This window comes from Passer domesticus, chromosome Z (genome assembly GCF_036417665.1).
Source record: "Passer domesticus isolate bPasDom1 chromosome Z, bPasDom1.hap1, whole genome shotgun sequence".
Classification (NCBI taxonomy): Eukaryota; Metazoa; Chordata; class Aves; order Passeriformes; family Passeridae; genus Passer; species Passer domesticus.
In genome coordinates, this window is record NC_087512.1 from 45,184,952 (window position 1) to 45,207,828 (window position 22,877).

Below are 22,877 nucleotides of genomic sequence, written 5' to 3' on the forward strand. Positions count from 1 at the left end.
TAGGAATGCAAATAAAGCATACATATTCAGGTCTGCTGGGACATATTGTGCAACAGACTTTCTCCTTAGTGAAGAAATCAATGGACACAAGGGATCACAACAGAAGAAAACACTGGTCTTCCTCCTTTTATGATTTACAGGTGAAGAAGTGTGAGGGGGTTTATATGAGAAGGAGCAAGGAATCACAGTGCAGGTCATTTCACATGTCAGACCTTTCACATGTCAGCTCAGACAGTCCGTAATAATGGACACAGAATCACAGAATCATAGAATCACAGAATGGCCTGATCGTAAGGGAACTGAAAGACCATCTAGGTCCAACATTTGCACTAGTAGGTGGCTCAGAGCTCTGTGCAACCTGGCCTTGAACACTGCCAGAGATGGAGCATGTATGTGGAACATGCAAGATGTTTAAATGCTTCTTAAGCTGTTCCTCCAACATCTGGTATTATCCAATTACACTCGTCCAATGCCTTCAAATTCAATCTTAGCTCAACACCTCTGCATGTTTGTCCTATGAATACACAATCATTTAAAGCCATCCAAAATCCAGGAGGTCAGTACTTGCCCCAACATTCAGCCATGCTTCCCTGATGCCTCTCTTTTTTCATTCCTCCCATTCCTTTAACTGCAAGAACTGGCTGAAAAACTAGTTAAAACTACAGGGATGGTTTTCAGGTAAATCAATGGATTGGTGAAAGAAAGAGGCTGTTAGCATCTTTGCTCAGGAATAGACAGATATTTCAGCTCAACCCTTACCAGTCATTAAAGTCAAAACAGGGATGGTATTAGGAAGGGTCAAGTGGAGAAAGGCTTGTACACATGGAAAATTTAGCTCTGAAATGCAACACCACAAAACTCCATTGTTTGTTGTTTAGTCCACAATACTGGTAGGATAGCAAGAACAACTCAGTTCATTGTAGGCATTACTGTGAGGCTGGTGAGGCACAGAAACAGGTTGTCCAGATAAGCTAGGGATAATGCATCCCTGAAGGTGCTCAAGGCCATGTTGTAGGTCTTTGAGAAACCTGGTCTAGTGTTCTGACCCATGGTAGGGGATTAGAATGAGATGATCTTTAAGTTCCCTTCCAACCTAAACCATTCTGTGATCTTAAGGGTCCCTGCCAACCCAAACCATTCTGATTCTATTATTATTGGAACATGTCAACACATAGAAAAGACTCAAGTCCCATGCTTGGTGACGTTTCATAGGACTGCCTTCCCAACAGGATGACTCTCATTGTCTTCCTATTACTGTCTGTTGCCAAAAATGTGCAGCTTGAGGCTATTTCTTGTACTGTCCCTTATTACCCTGGAGAAGAGACTCTACCTCACTGCAATCTCCTTTCAAGTAGCTGTGGAGAGAAATAAGATCTGCCCTGAGGCTCCTTTTCTCCTGGTTAACCACCTCCAGCTCCCTTAATCACTCCTTATATGACTTGTGCTGCAGCCCCTACACCAGCTCCATTGCCCTTTTTGGACACACCCTGGAGATGGGAGGCCGACAACAAGCCATGCCATAGCTACAGTAACAAGCTCCCATGCAATCCAGGATATAGCTTTACAGAAGGTTGAGACTTCAATGTAAAATGAGTGCAGTAAGTTCTGTCACCCTGTCACCAGCATGAGTGACATGGAACTGTGTCTTGTTCAGAGTGAGTGCAGAAGTCAAGTTTGCCAGGTTTCTATCGTGTTTTAAAATCGTTAACATGAGCTAGGGAATCAAGCCCCAAAATTTCTTGTCCTATTTCCAGTTAATGCACAATGGTTTCTGTTTTGTTTACAGAGAAAAAAATCACTTGTCTTCTGTGAATGCCTTTTGTATTGGGTTTCATTTCCTTCTCTGATATTGAAGGTGACCAGCATGTTTGTGCCCAGCAGGCATCAGCTGGCATCTGTTCTTAAATTTGGACCACATAGCTGTGCCCTCAGTTTCCATTCTTTGGAAACCTGAACATACTGTGATTAAAATAGACTGAAAACAGATGCTTGCTGTTAAAGAGGTTCCACTTGTTTGTACTGATTGTAATTTGTGCTATGAGGATTTAGTCACAGTCTAATGGCTAATCATTGCAAGGGTTCAATGAATCTCCTGGCCTTAAAGTTTTGGCATAGCCATAATAGCCTGTGGGTTTAATTGGTGGAATTTTTGCACTCAGACTTCATTGAGCAACTCAGAACTGCCAGCCACCAAATCACAGAATCACAGAATGGGTCAGGTTCAAAGGAATGACAGGGGGTCATTTGATCCAACCTCCCTGCTCAAGCAGGGTCATTCTAGAGCCCATGGTACAGGATGGAATCCAGAAGGTTCTTGAAAATCTCCAGTGAGGCAGGCTCCACAATCTCTCCTGGAAACCTGCTCAGTTACCTGCACAGTAAAGCTCTTACCCAGCTCCAGGGCTTCAGCTGTATAATTTTCCCATTGTCTGTTGTCCTACTGCTTGGTGCTTCGGTAGATATTGTAAAGGTGTAGGTATTGATGAGGTCCCCTCTCAGTCATCCCTTCTTGAGGCTAAACAAGTCCAGGTCCCCCTGCCTTTCTTCTTTAGAGAGATGCTCCAATCCTATAATTATCCAGCAGCTCCATGTGTCTCTTGTACTGAGAAGCCCAGAGCTGGACACTCCAGATGTGCCTCACTAGGGCTGAGCAGAGGGATAGGATCAACTCCCACAATTGCTCATATGCTCATCCTAATGCATTCCAGGATGTCACTGGCCCACTGATCCATATGGGCATACTGTTGCTCATGGACAGCTTGTTGTCCACCAGGACCCCCAGGTCATTTTCACCAGAGCTGCTTTTCAGCACCTCAGCCTGCATCCTGTACTGGTACAGTTTGGAGTTATTCTTTCCTATGTGCACTTGTCACAGAACTGATATCAAAATGCATGCTCTGTCACACCTCACATCCTCCTGCTGCAAATTTGACCAATAGGGACATTCCTACTCTACAAGACATGTAAAGAACTGTGGAGTTGGCTGTATGCACTCTGCACTTCTTGTGCATTGGGAAATTTGTCCTTTGGCTTCTGGATGTGAAAAATCTTTCCTAGTGCAGAATTTAGAAAGGATTCTTCAGTTTTCTTTCTTTTGTACCAATTGAACTTCAGTAAGCAAAGGTCAGTAAAGGTCTGTATAGCAAAAGAAAAAGATTTTTACAAAGAAGTGACTTGAAATTTCTTCTGACAGCAGGCAAGGGCAGGTCACTGTATATGAAAGGAAAAGGCAGAGATGACCCAGATTGAATCTGGAAGCCTGTATCCAAAGAAGACTTTATCAACTGTGCATGTGCCTGCAAGATGAGTTTGGTGACCACAGCTCAAGACAACCAAGGGAATAGTGTCTCTCCTCCTGCAGCCCCAGGGCCTGCCTTTAGGCCAGTCCTCACAATGCAGTGGAAAGCATAATTCAAAATTGCACTGTTGTCTACTCACCCTTACACTGTTGTAGATCAGGACTGACCCCCTCCATAGCAGTCTGAGACTGGTGCAAAGTGTCCATCCAAATTTCAAGATGCATGCACACATCTGCAGGTGTCCAGTCAACAGCCTAGCTCAGCAATCAAGGCAGACCTGCAGCACAAACCACAGTTTCCCTCCCTCCTGCCGTGGGTGCACTGGAGGCACCCACATATATGTGTTTGTTTTCCTGACTGTTCCATTAAACCCTTAAATCCTGTTAAAAGAATAAAAGTGAGCTGCAGGAAAAGCTGAAGTTGGCCAGTCATGTGTTTATAACAAACACATCTGGGTTTTTTTCAGTAATTCTGGATGAAGTTGGATGTTCAGCCCATGTTTATTAACACTCTTAGTTTATGTTTTTGTAAAGCCAGTGTTTCCATGAAAATGAGAAGAAATGGCAACATGATAGAGAATAAAACAAAGGGAAGAAAACTAAGTGGGTGGTAAACTACTCTGGTACCTGGGACCTTCTTTCAGGGATCTGCATATTACTGAAAATATAGAAGAGGGGAGGCATGAAAGCTGTGAGGAGCTGATTTTAGCTCTTTGGTGTCTTGTACTTTGTATGTTTGGGTCAGAAGTGAGCAATTTCAGGGCATGTAGGGCTGTGTTCCAACAGTTTTCATGGCAGCAGGCATTCTGTGCTTGGTGAGAGCATTTGCATACTGTTCTGACAGTCCATCTCTATTTCTTCATAAGTTGAGTTTATGATAAATATCCCTGTGTCACATAAACCATTTTAGCAAGTAACTTTGGTGGCTCATAAATCATGCCAGGTGTGGTATACCTTGTCTATGTTTCACAGCTCCAACGTAAAAACATCCAAATCTTTTCTTGAACAAGGTAAAGAGGTGAACTTTTAAGAAAGTATTTTTGACTTTACAGAAGGGAAAATTGAAAGAACTTTAGTTTCTATAAGAACTTTAGTAAGTCAATATTATTTATTTAGTTGAATAACTTACCTGAACTTGGTTTTTATTACCATTACAGCATCTGAGATGGCCTGCATGATCATGGTAGGTCCCTTTCCACTGAAACATTCAAGTCTAGTCTAGTCTAGTCTAGCCTAGTTTAGTGTAGTCTATGAATGTTTTAAGATGAGTGGCTATACCTTTGAATGTAACAGCGTAGGCCCCTTTCTAGAAGTCTAAATTGAAATTAGAACTTGGTATTTCTGAAGTGTTTCATAAAAATTGAGAACAATGGGCTACAAATAATCACATAGGAGGAAAAAACTTCCTCCCCCATATCTATTCTTTTTTAATTGTAAGATTATTATTTCTTGTCATCTTCACAGGCCCTGTAAATTGACATGTTCCTTTTGATCAGAAAGGAGTTAGTGCATGAGTTTTGTCATCAAAAAGACTCTCTAAAGAACAGAACTTTCAGCATATGCAAATTTCTTTCAGAACAGTAACCCGGTCCCTGCTTGCTTTCAGAAATCTTTGCACAACTACATGCACAGAAAGTGGTTTAAGTACTTAAGGTTCCTTTTTATCCTATCAAACTTCTGCTGTAGTTCTCAAGTGAATAAATCTCTTCAACACAACCCTGGAAGCTCAGCTGAAATTGGACTGGAGCGGCCCATGCCAAGAAAGTATCATTGCTTCACACTGACTACTAAGGAGAGCCATTCCTTGATGAAGCAAATACCATCCAGCAACAGGAGCCAGAGTTCATTACAGATTGGCCCATCAGAGAAGGAGATTCATAATGATCAAGATCTGACAGACCCAACAAGGCTGAAAATGAAAACCATTGTCCATAGCAAACAAAGAGAGAAGTATAATTGTGTCTGATAGTGGCTGGAAAACAGATGGGTCTGGAGATGGTTGTGATCAGTTAAGAGTGCACAATTAACTTTTGGAAATAATGATGCTGGCACCAAAATATGCCATGCTGTCAGATCCTCTCACTTCTTCCACAACATTGATAGTCATGTCATGGAAAAGGACACATTTTAAAAGAATCATATTTTTTTATTTCCCGCTAGTCTGGACTGATACTCTTAAGGAGAATTTTGTTGAAATTTTTTCAGATTCCCTCCCAGTGGTTACAAAGCAATGCTTCTTATAGAAAAAAAACTCCATGTAGTTTCCTTGCTTTGCCATGGATAGGACATTTTTTCACAGTCTCACAACCCTTTACAACAAACCAGAGAAAACAGGCACTTATGTTTTTTCAAGAGTAATTCTAAAAAAAAAAATCACTTCTCCTCCAGCATTTTAGTTTTCTCTACTCAGGGGTCAGATTTACAGAGGTGATGAGGAATATTTTTATTCTCGTAACCAGTTCCTCTCAGAGTTGTTGACCCTGCACACAAGTTTGCAGTCACGTTACTGCATTGCAACATATCTTTGAAATAAGAGCAAAACTCCAGTGCGGGTTTTTGCCATGGAATATTCCAAGCTATGAAGATTTGCTGTCCAGCTCACAGCTGTAGAATTAAGAGCACCTCTGAAAATTCTGGCCTGTGAGTCTCGTGATATTTAAAGGTCTGCTAGCAGTGACAGGAAATCCCAGAGACACAGCAGTTCATAGTACAAACATTTTTGTTGGGCCAAGTGGGTGTTTGCCTCTGGTCTGGCAGGATGCAATAGCCTCAGCTATGGCTTTATCCAGCAACTGCTGAATTGAACCAATAAGTCTGTCTAACTTGCTTTGTGAAAAATAAGTGGGAGAAGTTTTTCAGCTTCCAGTCTACTCCACTTTGGGAGGGAGTTTGCATCATAAGTATCCTAGACCTGCTTTGTGCTACAAACGTGAACAATCTCGCCATATTCTTTCTCAGACCACCACAAGTTCCCATCCTCTGCTTAGTCTGGGGAGTTTTTAGCATTTTATGCTGTGTCCGGGTTTTCTGATTTCCATTTTGCTGTGTAAGTCCTTTGTTTTTGCCTAAGGCAACATACTTCAGGAATGAGGGAGTGGCTAAGCCGGGTCAGTAGTGGCAGATAGCAAGAATCTGCATGTTGATACAGCCAAGCATCCAAGAAAGTCTCTCAAGACTTTGACTGGATATTAACACCATGCCCCTTTGTGACAGAAAACCCATCCAAGACCTGCATCTCAGGAACTGTACCCTATCTGCCTTCACAGGTTTTGGTATAGATGTCATAACATTTTGATGAAATTTCCACTCATTAAAAAAAAAAGGAATTTTCTTCCCTGAAGAAGAAGAAGCTTGTGTCTATTAATGCCTTATATTAGTAGTTTTATGTCATTTTAACTAAGCCCTTAATTTGTAATTTGTGATGGTAATAAAATTCTGCACTTGTAGTGATGGCTGTAAACTGGTAGCACCATGGAGGAAAGAGGAAGAATATTTGTCATCATGAGTCTTGTGGAGACACAGGAGTCCTTTAATCAGGGTCCCACTGACAGTTTTGTGAAAAACATATATCAGCACCTTTATAGCATCCCGTTTCTGATGGGAACAAGCATTACTGGAGCTGGACAAGCCAATGCAAGAGGGAGTATTTAAAAATACACCTGGAATGGGAATGATCTTTTGGTGGCAAAGAAGTTTGCATCCAGACTTGCAATTGAGGTATGGACAGGTCAAACCACAGGAAAAATAGCCAAAATGTGTAAACAACTAAAAATGAGCTACTGCAACACTCTCTGGGATTCTTATCTTACTCAGGACATAATTGTGCATTAAATTAGGTGTTGAACACTGAGACGTGGGTAGGAAATGTGGCTGGGCACTCTCCTCCTCCAAGGGGAGAGACATTTTGTAACTCTACACAGTGTGTATTCTGTGTATTAATTATATGGGAAGATGCCTGGCTGTGCTTCTGAAGGGCACGTCTCTATTTGCCCAAGCCTTCTCCTCTGCCAGTCTCTGTGCGTGTCACATACTGCATGTGGAGGGCTGAGTGGAGGGATCCACCTGTAGAGGGGTTACAGAAACTTGACTGTGGAGATAGGCTAGAGTTAGGTAGAGTCTAACTTCAGGTATCCATGTCTGAACATTCTATTCAGATTTTGTCAGGAAAAAAGTTAATTGCTAAACTTTGGACAATGAGGTTTGTCTCCCCTCCCCTCTCCTTCAACTCATTAAAATGTAGCTGTTTCTACAGCTTCCTGGTCTAACCAGCCTTGCTTGCTTGCTTTCTCCACTCATTTGTGCCAGTTATTTGCTGGGTAAAGGGGAGTTCAGAGATGCTGTGGGACCTTTGTTGTGGTGTATTCTACAGCTAGGGTCAACTTGCTACACACTGTCCAAGATCTCATGACCTTTGGATTTGTTAACCAGAGTTTAGATTAAACCATTTTACCATGGATTTATCCTGTTACTAACTTCCATTATGAATTTTCAGATTTTATGGGAAAGTGAGTTATTACTACTGTAATGATGCTGTGTCATCATGGGCTGCATTTACTCTGAAAACTTGCTCCAAATAGGGTAGGAGTGCTATATGATATCATAAGCCACAACGTATAAAATCTTTATTAGGTGCATCACAATTTATCATTTTAATCCACCATCTATACTCAAAGACAGACCCTCAGTAATGTGCATTTTTGTCATTCTTTTCTCTCAGGCACCCTAAATGTTTTTACTGCTATTGTGGGAGCAAATGCTGACAATTTACCTAGTACACCATGGAGGATACAAGGAAAATTAAAAAGGCAAAGGGTTCAAAAGGATTCCTCCCAATTCAGATGATTTTCTCTGGCTTAGAGAGCATTGCACTGCAATTTTTTGACATTATGTATTCTAGCATCGTCATTAAAAAATAAGAAAGAATCTTTTAACAATTCTCTGACTAATTAAAGCGATTCCCACAGTATCCATGACTCTTCTCAGGTCTGTAAAACTACCTACTACACAGAAATGTTTCTGGATTTTTTAACTGAGTTCCAAAAACCCCTCAATTACTCAGTAAAGAAAATAAGCATACATGCCCCCACCCCTCAAAATAAACTCAACCTTAGAAGACACTGGTTTTAATGGAAACCTAGAAGTAAAGCCCTTCTCATATAGCTGTTGCCAAGACCTACATCGTGTTGATTTCTGGCCTCATTCTTGCTATAAGGGCAAGTTGTGACTCCACACTAAAAGGCTCTTTTTCTGAAGGTTGAAAAAGGTGTATAATTCACCTTAAGGGAGAGAACCTATGTAATAGTACTGAGGGTGAACAACGAACAGCTTTTCTGAATTTCAGTGATTGATTGTAAAATATGCTTATAGATATGACTTTTTTTGCTCTGGACCTTGCATTAATTAGAGGGTGTAAATGTGGTTGTACTAATGGACGCAGCCCTTAAAAATTGTTTTTCAGTGTTGGATTCTAGTGAAAGGATCATTTTTGTGTCAAACCTTGTATTTATCAGTGCAATTAATTCTGACCTATACCATGTTTTCATCTAAGTAGGAAGAAGTGTGTGCACTTTGACACTCCCTGTCTTTCTATTAACAGGTGCTGCAAAAGTATTGCAAAACTGGCTGCTCAGAGCAGCTCCCAAGAGCATGAAGGGGTGATTGCTGGTGGCTGCTGAATGCACTGTGGCCACCACCTTGGAAATGTGGCTGCTGATCACTCACTCGCTGCTAGTTCCCTACAAACTGCCAGGGTAAGGGCAAGCAGCCACCCAAGATGCACTGATCAGATTGCTGGTGCTCGCCCAGTCATGCTTAGATGCACCCCTCTGCTTGTGTTTGTTCACAAGCTCAGATTTTTCAGCTTTAGGAAAGTAAGTCACAAATTCCATGCTCTAGGCTGTGTGATGCCAGAAGAAAGCTCCCTTCCTGTGACTATCTTTTTTTTGTTTGTTTCTTTTTTTTTTCTTTTTTTTTTTTTTATGGAGAAAACATCCCCCAAAAGAAGGACATTCTGATCAAGGAAAGGCTGAGGCATGTCTATAACTAAAATAAAAACTGTCACAAAGGGAGACCAAAGCTCCACTGCAGCTAACCACAAAATTGCTGAGGGAATAACTTGCAATGGTTATAATAATTTTAAGACATTTACAGTGCCTTCTTGTAGAAATTGTCACAGGACCAACAGGAATAGACATTGTACCTCATGGTCTCAGGTGAAAAAATCATCTGTGTCAATGAGTTGATTCTAATTAGCATGGGTCGCCAATACGTGACTCACTAGAAACTATGATTGCTACTCTCCCCGGTGTCCTTGTTATCACAGGCCAGGTGGTCTTCTGTGGCAGGCAGCACTCAAGCTGTCCAGAGCTGCAACTGAGGAAGGGAGAAAACAGGAAACCCAGTACTCCCAGAAGACTCTGAAGGGGCATACAGAGCCCATTGTGGTAAGAACAGGAACCATTTAGATATTTGGAATATATGTTTATTTGTGTGTGTGTAGGATACCACACTGCAAATCCTAGCAATTGTGTGGATGTTTATACTTAAGCATTTGTGTTTCACTCTTTGAAAAACAAATTTCATAAAAATGCTACCAGAAAAAGCCAATTGCAGCAGTCTTCCTGTACAAAGCAGAACCAGATTTCTAAAATACTGCCTTCTGAGATTCAGTTACCCAGTCTTATCAATATTTTGGCAGGAATGTTGTAAAGTTCTTATGGCTATCACACAGATGCAGATTTTGCATTTGCAAGAGAAAGATAAGAGTGTGTTTCTGAATTTGACCTAGTCAGTATTTTGCCCAGTGATGCTGAGGTCTGTGGTGAGACCCAGGATATGAATCCCATATTCTTAAGCTGAGATTTCTCTCACAAGCCTGTCTTTACATCATACAAAAATCTATCCTGTTTTTCATCACCTCTCTTCCCTGTCCACTTTATGAGGGCAATAGCATTCTTCAGAATGGATCTTTCAAAATCTAGTTGTGGCTCTAGTGCTTCTCTTACATTTCTAGTTCAGGCATGCATAATTTATGCGTCATTATATGGTAGAAAGTGCTGCAGCCTCATGTAAATAGGGGTCTAGCTGCTGACAGACTTCTTGATTTAAAAAGGAAAAAAGGAATTTAAAAACATTCACATTGTGCCACCGTGTCTACTCATACATGTAGAGTAGACTTGGCTTTTCTTTAGTATGGTATACCTCCCAAATCAGGAGGAATGTGAACAACTAACATTGCAGCCCCTCACAAATAAACTACAAAACATCATGTTCTGGTCATGTTTGAGTGGCTAACTGCAACAGATTCAATTCAGATATCAGTGAAAGCCACTATTGTCCACTCACAGAGAGCTCACCTGATTCTATTCAGCCTTCAAAGAGAAGAAAAAGAAGTCATTTGCCTTTGGACAGAGATGTGAGTGGATATTCACTGGAGGCATCTTGTTGGGCTAGCTTTGTCCCAGATGTGTAATTCCATGGCAGGCATAAGTAACCAAAGGCCACCTGTGTAACAGACCCTGGGGTTGGCTTCTGCAGTGAATATTCAGTTGATGCAGAGCTCAGGGAAAAGCTGGCAGGGTATATAAGACTTTTGCAAACCAAGACTGAGGAAATAATTCCCATCAAAGAACACAGTCTTCGTCCATAGTCTGGTCACTTTTTTGGGCTTTAGTCACATGGAAGGAAACTCTATGCTACACATACATGGGAAAGAGAAGCTAAAAACTTTGGTTTAATGGAAGGTAAGAAGCACAGTAAGACAGGGAGTTTTTCAGTTAGTAATTATCTTAGGCACTGCCTATAAATGCTGTAATTCTTAAAAAATGTCAGCATTCATGTGCAAATCAAACAGATCAGGTCTGTGCGTGTGATAGTGCAGTCAGCAAGAGCTTGGCTTGTGTCATTCGGATAGAAGGGTTTGGGATTTTGCTGAGCCAGCTTCTTAGAGTTTTTACAGTTAATTCATTTATAGCTGTAATTTGGAATTTAATGTCAGAGTTTCCCAATATCGATCAAGATTGGCCTCTGGTCCTATCTGATAGCATCAGATATTTTGAAAGTCAATAGGAAAAATGTATGTGCCTTGCACCAAACCTGCAAGAATTAAGAACATTTGGACTATGCATACCCTTTGAGGTGATAGAAAACCATTTAGGAGCTTGCAAAACAGTTACTAGCAGGGGCTGAAACAGAGGTTATCATGCCTTTTTTGGGGAAATGTAGAAAGTGATTACTAGATTTAGAAGAAAAAGCACCTCCTTGCAATACACATAGATGTCTACCACATGGAAAAATTGCAGACTGTTGATATTAATGTATCTAATACACTCTTCTATGTAACAGACACTATTTCATAAAATTCAACATGGACATGAAAGGCAAGTGAAGTATGCTTTGTTGGCACTTAGAAGTGCTGGCACTACTGAATGAAGTATTTTCTAAAACTGGTCGTTCAGGTCAGTATTGCATTTTATGATAAAGACATTTATTGAAACTCCGAAGGGGGCTCTTTCACTGACAAAAGTTTGTTTCAGTTTTGTATGGGTTTGGTTTTTTGGGGGGGCTTTGTTTTTGGTGGGTTTATTTTGTGGCCCTGCATATTAAATTTTAGGCATTCAAACATTTGAGTGAGTTTTTATAAACTAGCTTGAGATACATATGATCTGAAAAGAAAGTAAATCATTCATATTCCTTAAAGGGTCCAGCAGTATTACCTCTCATGTGATGAAAGTATTTTGCAGTTATAAATTCTGAAGTTTTAATGCTCAACTTACTTGAATTTATTAAGCCACGCTGTTTTTGGAGAAAAACATTAAAAACATTAAAAAATCTTCTAAGCTACCCATGTTTTGGTAGACATGAGTGAGCTACCCATAGCATGTCATGGCTTATTTGCATGAGTGGCTTTTTGCATTAGTAAATACCAAGAATTAAGAAAATTTCCAGTCTGAGACAGATCTTTTTATGGAGTACAAGTCCTTTTCCACAGCCAAATGTCTGCAGATAGAGTCCCAGCAATACCAGAAAGGACCGTAATGATGAGTTAACACCCTTTTGTCCCAAGGAGCCTTGGCTGTGGGGAGTAAGAGCACTGCTGTGATACACCTCAAAGCCTGGGAGCTGGGTTTGGGTGGAGCTGCTACAAGTGCAGGTCTTGGTGGCAGCAGTAAACTCAGCCAAGACCTTCCAAGGCCAGTTGGTACTGAGCACCATTCTGAAAGGGCTGGCCTCAGGTTGTGCCATGGGATGTTCAGGTTGGACATCAGGAAGAAATTTTTTACAGAAAGGATCAAATACTGGAACACAGGAAAGTAGTGGTGTCCCCACCCCTGCAGGTGTTCAAGAAACAACTGGACATGGCACTTAGTGTTATGGTTTAGTTGGCAAGTTGGTGTTTGGTTACAGGTTGGACTCTATGACCTTAGAGGTCTCTTCCAGCGTTAATGATTTTATGATTCTCTATCATGAGCAAAGGATTGGGTTCACTCAATGTGTCCTGTGTCCAGTTGGAGACTCACAGCTTCCCCTGGGAGGAGCAGATGGAGATGTCTGATCCAGCCTCCTGCTCAGAGGTGGTCACCACTGGATGTGGCTCAGGCTCCTGAAGAAAGCACTCACTGTTTTGAAGCATGCAATATCTGGGTTTCAAACTCTGTGAGACATTTTTGTCATGCCCCCGAGAAGGTATAGACTACTGCAAGAAAAAGTAAAGTGAGAGGTGACAAGGAATGCCAGGAGTTGTGGCTCAGCTTTGATGTGTTGAATAACTAGATGGACAAGCACTCTTCACACAGCATATTCCCAGAGCCATGACACCACAGAGCAGACTGTCAGTGTCCCTTTATCATGTGTTTGCAAAATTAGGTGTTAGTATCCAGTGCTCCAAAGCCACTTTGTTCAGATTTTGAATTTATTAACCACCACTTGCCAGGCAGAGCTTGGAGACAATCAGCACAAGGCGAAAAACTCCTCAGAATCATAGTTTTTCACTCTATTTGTAAAATTTGCTTTGGATCCTCAAATGAATGTGTTCACTAAACACTTTCAAAGGACAAGACAAGAAATTAAATTCCCTACCTGTCAAACAATGACATCATACACTCTGAAGAGGTATTTATTGTATTGCACATTATTGGGTTGGTTTTTTTTACTATTAAACAAAAACATCTTATCACCTCTCCTGCTGCTAAAATCCTTCTTCTGCCACGAGAGCCAAGTACTTTTTAAAATCTTAGTTAGCATATCCAGAAAAAATCCAAAGTACTGTTCTCAACTTTTAAAAATTGCTTTCTCTATTTTATACTTGGAAAAAAAAAGGGTCACAAGTTAAAGTCATGTCTGGTTTGGTGGGGGTTTTTTGTTTTGTTTTGTTTTGTTTTGTTGAGTTTTTTCCCCCAGCAATATTATTTGGCCTGGTAGAAGACTTAATCTTCTTCCACAAACCTCACAATAATGACATCATAGACTTCATTACTGCTAGATATTCAGAAAAGGATCAATATGTTGAGGTCAGAACTACCACTTACTGTTCAAAATGGCAGCTGGAGGACATTACAGAAAAGAGTGACTCTATACTTGCCTTTTTAATTAATGTATTTCCTTAAATTTGCTGTACGTGATAGAATACCAGGCTCTTTGTATCTTTGCATGAGGACAGCTCATATTGTGTGCTTATAAATCACCTACTGTCAAATATCTATCCTTTGGATAATTTTTTTTTATCAAGTTGCTTTTTAATTATATTTTGGCTAATTTTAGAAAAATAAAGGCAGTACTATGCTTCACCCTTATAAACAGGAAACATGAAATCTATTGGATTTTAAGGTTAACAGCTGAAAACAGAAAGCACAAGTTTCTGTGTAAACATGCATTTGCCACAGACTTTCTTTTAGAGCAAAAATAAATCAACAGTTAGAAAATAAATATGTAGACTCTTGACTCTGGTCAGAGCAGGTGTTCAAATGAATGTTCCATTAGTATTGTTTGGTCACATAAGCCTTTTTTAAATTTGGCATTATGTGGACAACTTGTCTAATTGCAAGACATGTACTGCCCAAATATTTCAGTATCTTCTTGTTGTTCTTATTATTCTTGTTATTCTTAACAAATTAACATTCTTAACTCATTCTTTCATAGTTTTACACATGGCTGCTAAAAGCAGTGTTTTCTCTTCATATTCAGATTTCTGCTGGACCACAGAGCAGGAACAGTGCAGTGTTTATATTTGACTAAAAAGAGAAAAGTCGGTTTTTGTGATGTGTGTGCTCTTCTTCATCCTCATTAATGTTTTGGACCTACTTCTGCATTTAATGCATTTGAAATGCTCATTTGCAACAGCACAGAATGTTTTTTGTTTCCAGGAATATGTACTGTGAGGTTCTTTCTGTTAATCTAGCAGAAGGCTCACCAATTAGCTAATTGCTCTTTGGTTGGTTGGTTGAGGTTTTTTGGGTTTTTTTTTTTGTTTTTGTTTGGTTTGGTTTGGTTTATTTTTTTTGTTTGTTTGTTTGTTTGTTTGGGGGAGGTTTTGTTGGTTTTGTTTTTGGTTTTGTTTTTTTTTTTCTTATTATTATAATGACTCCTTTCTCCAGTTGCCAGCTGGGGCTGACAGCAATTTAAAAGACACCTCTTTGCACTCTGACAGCAAGTTTCAGAGGTCTTAATATCTAATCTGGTCTCAAAAGCTCTTTCTACAGAGCAAGAGGTCACTTTTATCAATAATAATCATCAGAGATTTTCTTTACAAATTAAAATATACACAGGAAATTTTTGCTGGAATAACTGAAGGATTTGTATATTGTGCCAAATTCTTTTTCCAGCTGGCAGAGTGCAAACTCTGTATTGTAAACAGAAGCACAGTGTGGCCTTAGGTGTATTACAAACCCTAACTTGTTATTTCACCTGTTATTTAACTCTAACTTGTCACACTTACAGTAAGTATTATTTTGGGAGTAATAAAATTACCAAAGTTATAACTGACATATTCACTGGGGGAGGGGAGGGGTTGATAGTGTTTTTTGTGGTGTGTTTTTTTTTTGTGTGGGGTCGTTGTGTTTTGGTTTTTTTTTTTTTGGAGGGTTTTTTTGGGGGGGGGTTGTTTGTTTTTGTTTGTTTGGGTGTTTAAATTATTGTTGTTATTATGTTACATCCTCTTTCTTTTCCTATTACAGAATTCTGCTGGTGGGCTGCTTCAGAAAAAAAGTATTTTCACACTTGCACTGTGACACTTGATGTGAAATTTCTTTCATTCACACATATTTTTAGAGCATTTTGAGAAGCAATATGAGTTTTCCTGGAAGTACAATGGATACTCTTTTACCTTTTACCTTTTGGAGAATGCAGCTAGGCATGTACAGTAAATTGACTCCTTTACCTAAGAAAGAATAGTTTTCCCCTACAGTAGTTCAATATGCTTTTTCCAACTCTATGTGAAGAATATTTTGCAAATATTGTGATTCCTTTCCAGCATTTGACTCTTAGTCATGATACGTACCAATCATAAAAAAAAAATTATAGCTCCTAATCAGAGATCAAAAACCAAACAGAATTATTGAGGCACAATATGAGCATTGATAAATTTGTAAGCACACCTGAATTGTGGCATGTGCTTTGCTTGGTGCATAGGGGACCTCAGAACTGCTTGCAGTTTTCTCATCTTAAAATTACTGCACAGGAACACATATTTTAATCAAAATACAATTCTTTGTTGGAAATTTTTTTTCTTCCATTTTTAAAATTTATTTTCAATCATTTCAAAGCTGTTTTTTTCCAAATTATAAGTTTGTACTTAGTTTTTTTTAATTAATTTTTTGTAATTTAGGTGTGTGGGTATAGGTGACACAGTTCCTGTTAGAAAAATGTCACAGACATTTAAATTTTGGTTTGGCATAAAAATGTGCAGGGCAAAGAGTGAAATATTAATTTTGATATATCTAAATTGGTAGTTTTGTGCAACTCAAAAATACTTCTATCTTTCATATGAATGTGTTTCCAATGAAAGTGTTTCTTCCTATCGGTAGAAAACTAGAACACAACTATCTTTCCCAATACATTCAAGTACCTTTTTAAAAGAGCGCAAAAGCTTGAAAGGTATTGAGTGAGTTTCAGGTAAAGATTGCCCTTACAATGGACAAGGTTTGGTTCAAATATATGTGCTTGGTGGAGGCTATTCAGTGGTAAGATCTAAGAAACATTTGAAATGGCAACACTGTCATTTCAGCAGGACAGGATGTTACACAGGGAAAATGACGTTGTTGGCCCTAGACACGTTTTGCTGCTGTAGGCATAAGATATTGGGGTCTTGTTTCTGCTTCAGGAAAGTTGTTTTATGCAAGGTATATGCCCAAAGAATGGCCAAAGCAATTGTTTTACAGAGGGAGATTTGACCAACATTAGCAATGAGATGGAAAGAGATCCTGCAAGACTGGTTCAAGGTCTCTGCTTGTTGAAGTTTGATTATCTTCCAGATCAAAGCATCTGGATACGTCTTCATGGATATGTTTTCAAAAACAAAAAAATCAATCAGTAGGAAATTGAGGAAAATACCCCCTCCCCAAATTTCCCACAAAGTGCCTGATTCCCTTGCCCTCCATAAAATCAATCACATAAAATCACTTCAGTAGCCTGAGGAAAATTAGTGGCACAACTTCTATTATTATTTGTGTCAAAGAGAACTGCAGAAGTTATCTCTATGCATGGCTGCATTTGTAGAATGAATGAATTGTAGAATGTGTTTGAAGACTGAATGCCACTGATTTAAGGAGACAACACTGAAAATTAGTTGTGAATTAGTATTTTTCCCCTTTTCCACATATCAGTATGCTTATGTAAGTTTAATGGATAGTGTCTTTGAGTGGACACGGAGCATCTCAGGAAACTACTTCTACTGCTACAGTGAAAAGCCTTTTCCATTCCACCTTTATACATCCAATCCAAGAGGACCCTCTGTAGTTTAGTGGTGCCAAGATGTAGTGGCTGAGGAAGTGACTATAAGCAGCAGATGCATTTTCTCTGGCTCAGGTGAATGCCTACATGGGCTGTAGCCTGTTCTCTGGATATAAGGTCTCTGAACTTGTGTCTGTGACTTCTGTTTCTGTGATCAAGCTTCCAAAACACTTTGGAGTTGCAATAGAGAGTCCAATGAATTTTGTGTGTCCTAGCATCACATTTCAATTTGGGACTCTTTTAGCAAAAATTGATCCTGTATGTAAATCATTTGTAGAAAAGCCTGAGAAAACTCAGGGTGCTTCTTACCACAGTAAGCCTTTTCATCGGGCTTCAGTAAGAAGTACAGCAATTTCAGTGTATATTGAGTGTTTCTCAAGACACTTGATCTGAACCAGTTTTAGAGGAAATCACAGCAAGATGAGACAAAAAATATGCTGTGATTGCTTCTTCTTCTGCTTTCTCCCTACACAGATAGGTGTGTATATTTGTGTGTCTCTGTGTGTGCATGTGGGAATGAAAACTTTAGAGATACTGTTATTTATTAGAACTGCAGTGACTATAACAGCATTCACAAACTTGTTTTCAATTTAGGTGTGACACAGGATATAGCAATATGTTATCAAGAGAACATGCACAGTCTGCACTTTTGAAAGAAATAAAAAGGAGTGACTGATAACCATGAATTACTCACTGAAAGTATTAATAGCAACATACACCATTCCTCTATGTTCTGCATCAGGAGACTCTTCAGTGAAAGCAGGCTTTCTTTTCAGTTTATGAATTTGAATGCAGATCCATAGAAATATTTTCATCACCTAAGGAGTAAATATTTTAGTTGAGAGTTTTAGAAGATGCTATCACATAATTATAGTGCAGATCTGAAAAGTTTAGTATCTTCACCATCCGATAGATAATTTTTTGCAGCCAAAATCTTTATTATAAAGACAAGCTTTGTAGCAACAGAAGTCCATCTTAGGTTTTGCCAAGAAAATACATTTTCTTAGCTCAAAGATGTAAAAAGTCCTATTGAATTTAGTATTTTGTCATTCAATGGTTAACAGTAAGTGCAAGATCTTGGCTCTACTGTGGCCCTCTTGCAACCTCCAAATATACCATGATGCTAGTTTTCCTGGGTTTGTTTCTGACTGTGTCCTGTCTGTGGATTGAAGGGACATCGATAGGTCACTTCATCCTCATATTTCTGCTTCTTCTGCCTTTTTCTCTTAAAATATCATTGAATAACATATCACCATCTCAGGTCACCAAAAAGTGAGGGGTTCGGAACAGTGAGCAATATTGAGGTAATTATCTTGAGTGATTAATCAGTTCCTCTGCCTTGGTTGGTTTTAAGATCATGGTACCTATATCACACAATATATTTTTTCTGTTTAAATTATATGCACTTTAGGTGGTATCTGCACTTGAGATATATTCAGAAATAAGACTTTACTTATGTTTCTTATGTCTCTGAACAAGAATGTAACTTCCACTACATAGACTGATAAGGGTAGAAGACTTCCAGTGAGCTTATCTGAGCAGACAACACAGGATAGATACATCCTCTGAACACACAGAACTTGGGACTGGTCAGGGTGCCGACCTGGGCTCAGGGAGTTGATTGGGGCTGTGCCATGCTTTACAACAAGATTTTTGGCAGAGGTGGCATGCAGCTGTGCTACTCCCACTCTGAAGGGACTCTGAGACCACGGTCCCTCTCTGTGATACTTGTTTGTAAAAGTGGTTCACTGGTTCCTTAGGATTAAAAAAAATCTGGAGAGGAGTGGTGGGTGAGAAAATCAGATCCTTTCTCACGCCCATTCCCAGCTCTCCTGCTGGGATGTGTGTGTGGTCCCTGTTATCTGACAGCCAGGTAGCCCACGGGGTGAGTGGGGGCACTTTCCAGTCCTCTGTGTAACCCTGTGCTTTCAGAGCACTGGGAAGGACACTGGCTATTCAGCGCTGGCTATTCCTCCCACTCCCTGGACGGTTGTATGCACAACTGATTGTCTGAAAAATAGTCTGACCAAGCATTTATTTGTTTTCTGATGAAGTGTAGGCATGCTGGGAATTTATGTCTCCTTACAAGAAAGGCGTAGCTCAGTCTTCTCAGATACATCACTTTTGAAGGGTGCAAAGCTGACCGCTTGGCTTATAGTGTAACCGCAGGAGGGAAGGACTGCTTTTTCTCCCTGTTCCCTTAGCAACGCTCACTCTCGTATGCAGCACCAGTCCTGGAGACCAGAGAACATGATTAAAAGGGGAGTTGGTCGTGGGGATTCTGAACGTGTGTTGCTAGGGATGTCACACTCTGAATCTCTGCTGTAACACCTCTGTCCCCAGCCAAAGGAGCTTGTGAAACGAGAAGGGTCTTCTTCAACACGCTCCTTCCCCCTCCCCGGCCCCCGTGCCTCCCCCTTCGCTGTCGGAGTGGGCGAGTGCCCTCCTATGCCCAAACCATGGAAGTGAAGAGAAGGTGGTTCCCAGTGATGTCATTGGCACTCTTCCATCCGGGGAACCCCTAGGCAGAAAGAAATCCTCTTGAGCACCGTTTCCAAAGTAGGAAATCTTGATCTATTAAAAAAATTAAAGAAAGGAGCAGAACGGCCACTGTCTACATTGTTATTATTTTATGCATACCGCTGCATTCTTCAGATTTCTCTAGGGGGTGGGGGGTTGGGGAGGGAAGGGGAGAAAAAAGCACCAAAAAAACTTCATGCACATAAACATTTACTGAGCAACAATGCCTGCTCTTTACCTGATTGCTTTAATTTTTTTCATTAAGAGATTCAGATATGTGGAATAAATTAAGAAAACCAGGCATTTTTAGGTCCTCCATACCCCACCTAACCTGCCAATGGCCACATCCCTGTCATACAAGTCATTTAATGCAGAGATTTTCTTCAAGATTGTATTATCTGCCCAACCAAAATAACAAATAGAGGTACATTAACATGTCTTTATTTGTCTTTCACACACACACACACACAATATATACATATATGTATATGTATATGTATATGTATATGTATATGTATATGTATATGTATATGTATTTTAATGCTATGGTACCTACAGGCTGGAGACCTGTGCTGCTATAGAGAAAAGATAAAATGTATAAAGGATGCTTTATCCTTTTAAGACCTTTTTTGGACATATGAGACACTGATTTTGCATTTATTAACTTTCTTCTTTAAGCAAAAGAATTCTAAGGGCAACAAACATTCCCAGAATCGCCTTTCATTATTCTGGATCTAACACAAGCATATGGAAAAGTCCCATGGTGTTGCTGACTCTCAGATGGCTCTGCTCAGTAACTGAATACAGAAGTATAAACAGGTTAGGTGTTGGCTTGTATATTAGCTCTTTCCTCTCTTTCAAGGCAATTAGAGATACTTTTTTCAGAGTGATGCGAAAAGAGTCAATTTGTCTCCCTCCCTCCCATATTAATTATTAGAAACAGAATATCCAAACCAAAAGTGTGTACGAATATTTACCATAAGAAAATTTGAATGCTGGATTACACTTACTTCAGAATTTTAGTGGGGAACAATGTTACTCTAATTTATGGATATAAAGTTTTTTAATTAATGTCTTAATTTAGTCTTAATTTTAATTTTTCTTTTAAATAATATGAGAAATTTGTTGTATTTATTAATACCCTTCATTCTAGCTATTGCTTCAACTTCTGAAATTTTCAATAAACACCTCAAGTTATTGTTCTTATTCCATAAAAACAAAATATAGTATCTGTAGGGATACATCCAAAATTTTTATTATCCAAATAAGAAAATATTTTTTCTTACTCAAACTAAAATCCAGAAATAGATTTCCTCTTATCAGATTAGTTTGCAGTTATTCCTATGTTTTCTTTTCTATTTTAGCTCCTCAAAACCAGTATATTGATCTGCAAATGTATTTTATTTATTCAGTATTATTTTTAGGGAGTTGATGTAAAAATTCAGATAACCAAATTCTTCAATTTTATTATTTTGGAAAGGTCTAGCAATGCTATTCTTATCCTTTGTGTAAACAAGATACTGGATGATGAACTAGTTGAATAAGAAAGTATTTCTCTTGCAACATCCAAAATTATGTCCTAAACAAACTAGGTTTTTTTATTCCCCTTTCCTTTTTTTTTTTGTGGTTAAAATGATCATCACAGTGCTGATGTGCTATTGGCATAGTTTAATTATTGCAATATGCATAGCCAGAAAGATCAAAACTGGCTATGCATTGCTCATGCTTTACATAATTCATGTTTTCCAAAGAATGTCAAATAATTTCTTTTCCAGAATTTTCCATTATAAAATTATTTTTCAATTTTTTTGGTTTAGTTTTTCAAACCTACATGCATGAGACACATACAAGAGCTACTGGCAGTATAATGCTCACTGGAAATCTAGATTTCTAGTAAACTTTTCTAGATTAACTGAACTGAATTATGGGTGATTTGAAAAAACACTTTCAATCCACCTTTGAAAGTCAATATGGGACAATTTGGCACAGGCAATACTCCTTCTTTGAATTCCATTCCCACTTAAAGGGGAAAAAAATGAAGAACAATCTTCTGGCCCACAGGACATCTTCATTCAGTTTAACAAGGTGTGGCAAGATCCAGGCTGACTAATGATAAAACATTGTTGCTCTTAATGTAATTTAACTTTGTTTATATCTTCCTTTGGGCGTATATGTGATTAGCAATGTTTGATGCAGAGTTCACTACATAAATTGGAGCTGGTCTCATACCCCAGTTTTTATTAAGTGGAAGAACTATTTGTTTATTTCAGTACCCAGGATCATATATTACACATAATTTCTATATCTCCTTTGGGGCTGGGACTGAGAGGTGGACAATTTTTTTGAGAGCCATGTTTATTTTCCTAAGAGACGATGTCTCTCCTTTGTGACACTGCCATGTTCATTCAGACTGGACTTCAGTGACAGAGCACTTTGGTTGAAGGCTTCTCAGGAGGGCTTGCATCACGTCTTGTCCTCGGCCAACAGAAAGCAGAAGATCAGCTTGAGTGGTCAGCTGCTACACTAGGCACAGAACTAGCACTTGTGCAGTCATACAGAGGATGTAGAAGTCATCACATGGCTTTGCAAACTCCTTACATCAAAAATTCAGAGTTCTGGAAGATCTTCATCGTAACACTGACCATGTCCATTCCGTTACTGGTACTGAGATGCTGTCTCCTGCTTCAGGAGTTTGTTGTAGAAATTCATCACACAAAATTGAAAAAGATAGGTAAGATTGCCTTCTCACAGAGAAGACGTTTCCTGGAATGGCTGGGGAGTTTTCAGTTATCTACTATGCGTGGAAAAGAATGGAGTATTTCCCCATCACATCAAACCAGGTTCAATGATTGCATTACCCAAACCTACAGTCACCACAACTGTTTAGCTATTGAACTGATCATCATCTAGGGAGTAATAATGAGAATCTGGGTTTTTCTGGACTATTTTTATAAAATTACGTGGTTACTTTAACGCATAGTGCTCAAATATCCATAACATGGATCAGGACCCTGCTCTGCCATTTTGCAGAGTGCCATTGATGGTGAGCTCACAGTCTTTTTGCAGCTGAGCTTGTCCTTAGGCCTTTCTTTTCCATTCTCTGTAAAGTTCAGCA

The 22,877-nt window shown here is 39.3% G+C and overlaps 1 protein-coding gene and 1 long non-coding RNA gene across 5 annotated transcripts in view; one reads left to right on the forward strand and one right to left on the reverse strand.

The window, feature by feature from the left end:
- The window catches only part of NRG1 (neuregulin 1), a 444,984-nt gene that overhangs the window by 167,201 nt on the left and 254,906 nt on the right, over window positions 1–22,877 (forward strand). The gene's annotated exons all lie outside the window — the stretch shown is intronic.
- LOC135291189 (uncharacterized) lies at window positions 17,919–19,635 on the reverse strand. The gene is made up of 3 exons (XR_010354056.1): window positions 19,574–19,635; window positions 19,329–19,476; window positions 17,919–18,060 (listed from the first exon to the last, which is right to left on the reverse strand). It is a non-coding gene; the product is annotated as an uncharacterized LOC135291189 (long non-coding RNA).